This window comes from Budorcas taxicolor, chromosome 23 (assembly GCF_023091745.1).
Source record: "Budorcas taxicolor isolate Tak-1 chromosome 23, Takin1.1, whole genome shotgun sequence".
Lineage (NCBI taxonomy): Eukaryota > Metazoa > Chordata > Mammalia > Artiodactyla > Bovidae > Budorcas > Budorcas taxicolor.
Window position 1 is genome coordinate 38,365,384 of NC_068932.1, and position 6,000 is coordinate 38,371,383.

The window sequence follows — 6,000 nt, forward strand, 5'->3', positions numbered from 1 at the left end:
TAGCTTCTTCATTTTGAAATGTCCCCAGAAGTTTATCTAATTCATCATTACTCTTGATAGAACACAAATTATGTGAAAGTCTTGATTATAACAACATAATTAGTAATTTACTTAAATGAGGCAAGAAAATTAACTTTTATGAAGTAAATATAATTTATGAATTTTTTATGAGTTCATTTTATTACTTATCCAAATAATAAGCTCATGGAAAGAACACCCAGCCAAAACCAAAAATAGTTATGAATAAATCCATCATCTTGAAATTTTACCACAACTTTACACACTTTGTAATGTTGCTGTCATATAAAGATATATTTTTCAAGAAAAGGGGATAGTATATGGGTTATTTAGCATTCTGTTAGCTGGGTGAATAACATGTCAATATTTGGACATAGAGACATATAGATGAGCCTCCGTTTGTATTCTTGCAGCAAATATTATAAGTGGGCCTGGTGGGATTTCCCTGGAGGTCCAGTGGCTAAGACTCCACACTCCCAATGCAGGGCGGCTGGGTTTGATCCCTGGTCAGGAAACTAGATCCCAGATGCCACAACTAAAGATCCCGCATGCTGTAACAGAGATCTAAGACCCTGAGTGCTACAACTGAGACTCAACGTGACCAAATAAATATTTTTTTTAAAAAAAGAACTGGGCCTAATGAGGAGGCCAGCAACGGCTGAGGCTGGAGGGCTTGAAGGGCTCTCTACACAGATGCTGGTGTTTCCCATATGGGAATGATGGCAGGGCTGACGTGGAGATAAGGGGAATCTGGAAAGGAAAGTGATGGGGCCAGTAATGTCTGGGAGGTGCTCAATATGAGGAGGGCGGGGAGGAAGCTCCAATGATGTGAGCCTCAGTGGAGCTCACAAGGGGCAGGGGAAGGAATGGATGGGACAAGGAGGACACCAACACCATCTGCCCATCAAGGAACCCAAGTGACGGGAAATGTGTCCCTTTGGGAGGTCACAGGGAGACTGCTCTTGGAGGAGGGCTAAGTCTGGGTTAAAGCTGAGACATGGAAGGAATATTTGAAGAAAAAATGCATGAGAAAATCTGATCGTGGAGCAAACGTTCTAGAAGGCACAGTGAAAGGAATTATGAAGGAGGAAAAGGGTGAAAGATTGTGTCAGGGGAGAAGATTACAGAGAACTTTGGAGATGAGAATTAGAAGTTTATTAAACGTTATCGCCTACACTTACGAGGGGAAAATGGTATTGAAAGATCTAGTGCATCCAATCCCAATGGAGTTCTTAGAGGAAGGGGACCCCTGGGTCCAACATCATTCAGCTGTGGCCTGGAAATAAGGGTCTTCCTGGGATTGAAATTCAGGACTCCCCCCGGCCCTCTCTCCTCCCCCTCCTGCCACCATCAGCCAGCACCGGCAGGTGCCACAGGCATAAACGTGGTTGGCAGCAGTGAGCACAAAACACCTGGTTCTTCATGGCCAATCAATCCAAGCAATTGTTATCAGCATTCCAGGTGGTTGGCCCAAGATGCTTCACGATCTTGGGGCCAGCACTCTCAGCGGATTAGCATTGGGCAGGGGCTCAGAGCTCTTTATAGGCCACACTGATCATCTGGTAGCAGCTGACATCCATCTTGTCATGTTTAAGGAGGGACAGACATCCACAGGCCTCAGCTCCATCTGTTTTGCACACAATCGGCACTTTCATACATCATACCCCAAATTGCCTTTCATACTCTCAACCCAAACATTTCCAGCTTTGGCACAGTGGTCGTCTCCTGTCAGCCAACTGGTCAGTTTGGGCAGCTCCCTTTCATATCTGGTCAAGAGTATATGTTTATGAAAATTTCAGGGGTTTTGCCTTATTGTTTTATAAAAATGAGAAGAAAATGGAATACTGGATGGACTGATATGTGTGCGCGTGTGTGTGTGTGTGCACTCACGTGCTCAGTCATGTGCAACTTTTTCGACCCTATGATCTGTAGCCCTCCAGGCCCCTATGTCCATGGGATTTTTCAGGCAAGAATACTGGAGTACGTTGCCATGCCCACCTCCAGGGAATCTTCCCAACCCAGGGATGGAACCTGCATCTCTGGCATCTCCTGCATTAGCAGATGGATTCTTTACCACTGCCCCACCTGGGAAGTCAGATGGACTGATACCAGTGATTTTTAAAAAGCTGTAAAGTTAACCCCATTTTAGACACAGATGGAAACCTTTAGGAGCACCACAGGAAGTCTAATCTCTACTGGCCGGTCACTGGACTTCAGCCAATGACTCACATGTCTAATTGCAAAATAAAAGAACAAAATGAAATTTAAAAGGCAACAAAACATCAGCAAGGGGGGTTTAAAAGGACAACTGTGATTGAGGATTTTAAGTATTTTTCAGCTTTCTGAGGATAGAACAGCCATTTATTACCACATGGATCTATTGTTCAACTTCACGTGTACAGTTGTCCCAACATCTTGAGGAATTTTTTTGTAGGGAAGCGGAGGCTGCCTGTGCCATCAGCAAAGATTCATAATGGAAACCTCTCTCCGATCCTTAGGCATCACACAGGAGGCTTGACAGGAGAGACAGGCAGCCTGGCCCGACAGATAGGAGAGTTTGGGTCAGAGAGATAATCCCGCCTTGCTGCTGTTGCTGCTGCTGCTGCTGTGTCGCTTCAGTCGTGTCCGACTCTGTGTGACCCCATGGACAGCAGCCCACCAGGCGCCTCTGTCCACAGAATTCTCTAGGCAAGAATACTGGAGTGGGTTGCCATTTCCTTCTCCCAATCCCGCCTTAGAGCGAGCATTTCCTGAGGTTCTGAGGACCAGTCCCATTCTCTCTGACACCCTCTTCCCAAGGCAGAGCTTTAACATTCCCCAGGAGCAACCGGGGCAGCTTGGCCCCGCTCATAGCCATATGCACCTCTCTCTCATCCTCCAGTCAGCTTGCCTCCTCCTCTAAACAGTCCTCTCTCTAACTGCTCTTTTCCATCCCTTTTCCCTGCCTCACTGCACCTTATCTTGCCAACCCCACCTACAAGCAAAGCTAAAGCTTAGTCCTCAGGAAGGCAGAGATGGCAGACATCTAGTGGAAAGTCATGAAGCAATGATTTGCAGCTAGAGTCCTTTGATCATAGTTTTGCAGACCCGGGCTGGGCTCAGCCAAATCTGCCTAGAGTGTGGCCACGCTGGTTTCAGGCAAGGACAGTTGGTAGCCTAACCAACAGTCACTCCCTGTCCCCACAGGTCTACTAGGTGGCTGGCAGGCAACAGGTAACCCTGGGTACTACAGAATGAGTTTTGATTTGCTCAAGCCCATTATAGTGGTTCCTTAGGAACAGTGGTTGACTTAGGAATGGCCCTGGGCTGCAATCCTGGCCAAGGAGTCATGGTAAATCTACTGGATGCTCGAGATGCCAGGAAGCCCTGTCCTTTTCTAGCGACGTGGGAAAGCTTGGAGATACAACACCAGATACACAACTACAGGTCAGAGGTCAGAAGCCAACACGCTGATTAGAAGAGCAGGACGATGGAATGAGCTGAGTGTTCCGAAAGTAAATTCAGCCTGGAACTGCCTCACCTCCACAGTTTCTATCACGAGCGATTTTAAGTCTCTGAAATTCTAGCTGTTTTTTGGCTGGATCCACTATCACACGTGGGTGAAATCACCCTGATAGAGCAGCCCTTTAGCATCGGGTGGTCCTTGCCATTGAGGGGGTACTAGGTCCAAGTCTGCGCCAAACTCGGGGTGCCCTGGGAACTTTAGTCCCATCACCAGCACCCCAGACCTGTGGGTAAAAACCCAAGTGAACAAGTGGGAAATTATATAATAAACTTTCCATAGGCCGGAGAAGTGTCAAAGCACTTTACAATCAAATCTAATTGAAAACAACAGCTCTTTAATCTAAATTTACAACATAATCAGCCTTCTGGTTACCTAATTATAATTAAATTAGATTGGCAGTGTATTTCATAGATGCTAATTAAAAGCACCAAAAGAAAACACTGCATTTTGAAACTGCTCTGTCTCTTCATTCCCTGTGAGAGCCAAGTGTGGAAAGAGAGCTCCCTGAACTGTAAATCTGGAGAGCTGGGTTCTAATCCTGCCTCTGCTCAAACTGGCTGTGTGACTTCAGGTCAGCCCCTGAGACCCTCTGAGTGTCCTTGCTTGTTGCATTCCTCCAATAAAACACAGAGCTGTCTTTGATTCATTTTGCCTGTTCTTGAACATGATATAACTGAAATCAGACGCCATGTAATTTTCTGTGTGTCTAGTAAGACACCTACAACAATTTTTAGGGTGTTTTATTGCCAAAGAAATGACAAGCCCCAACTAGCAAAGATTTTGACTGTTGAAGCACTGAGCCACCCTCTGGGCCCCAAGATTGCCCAGGCAGGAAGTTGTCTTATGCAAGCTGGACAACCTCTAAGTAGAGCAAACTCCCTGACATTCACTTCAGATGTGGCCCAGGAGATAGTGATCAAGAAGAAATCTCCCAGAGGGTGGAGTCAGCCGTAGGGAACAATGGACCAGGAAGCTCCTCTTGGAAATCAGAATCGGCTGTAATGCAGGGACTAGTCCATTCAAGAGCCCACCTCCTCAGTGTGTGCCTGGCGGAGCTCATCACTGCTGGAGGCCAGGGGCTGCCCTGTCTGCCAGCCTTCCGCTTCGTGAATACAGGCTGGTCCTGCAGTCGTGCTGTGTCTGCCTACTTCCATGTATAGAGTGTGAGCTGAGGGAACTGAGATAACTTGCCCTTTTAGTGTACATGTCATTAGTGCGAGAGAAGCCACATTCAAACTCAAGAGCGATCCAGTATGTTCTTAGGGAAGGAAGAAGAAAAGTGTGCACAGATGTTTAGCTGGTCACCAAGGCTATGTGACCTCCTTCTGGACTGGGGAGTTGTCACTGGGGAGCAGCAGCTGCCCTGCCAGGAATATGTTTGCCAGCCCCTTGCATGCATTTGTTTTCAATTGGGGTGAAATAGCATGCAATTAACTATTTTAAAATGGACCATTCAACAGGAGCTAGTCCATTCAGAATGGTGTGCAGCCAACCCCTATATCAAGTTCCAAAACATTTTCATCACCTCAAAAGGAGCAACTACACCCTATTCCTCCCTTTTTCTGGCTCCTGGCAGCCACCACTCTGCTTTCTGTCTCTATGTGCATGCGGGCTAAGTTGCTTCTGTTAGCTTCGACTCTTTAAGATCTCATGGACTGTAGCCTGCCAGGCTCCTCTGTCCATGAGATTCTCCAGGCAAGAATACTGGAGTGGGTTGCCTTGCCCTCCTCCAGGGGATCTTCCCAGCCCAGGGGTCGAACTCACTGCTCCTGTGGCCCCCGGACTGCAGGTAGATTCTTTACTGCTGAGCCCTCAGGGAAGCCCTTCTGTCTCTACAGATTCGCCCATTCGGGATATTTCTTATAAGAGGAAACATTCAGTGTGTGGCCTTTTGTGCTTCACTCTGCATGATGTTTTCCAGGCTCAGCCACGTTGTAGCCTATGTCAGTGCTTCATTCCTGTTTGTGACTGAATAATATTTTATCGTATGGATTTACCACAATTTGGGTTATTCATTTGTTTGTTTTAGTTGTTTTTTTTTAATTTTTATGGCCGTATAGTCAATTTACAATGTGTGTTCATTTCAGGTATACATCAAAGTGAATCAGTTATATGTACTCATATATCCACTCTTTTTCTTTAGAGTCTTTTCCCATATAGGCCAAAACAGAGTACTGAGTGGAGTTCACCATGCTATATACAGCAGGTTCTTATTAGTTATGTATTATATATATTTTAAAAATATATATATGGTAGTGTGTACATGTCAGTCCCAATCTCCCAATTTATCCCTCCCCGCACTTATCCCCTGGTAACCATAAGTTTGTTTTCTATATCCGTGCCTATTTCTAATACAGATTGTTTATCCATGCATCTGTTGATGGGCATTCCTGGAGAAGAAAATGGCAGCCCGCTCCAGTACTCTTTCCGCGGACAGAGGAGCTGGCAGGCCCCAGTCCATAGGGTCACATCAGTCA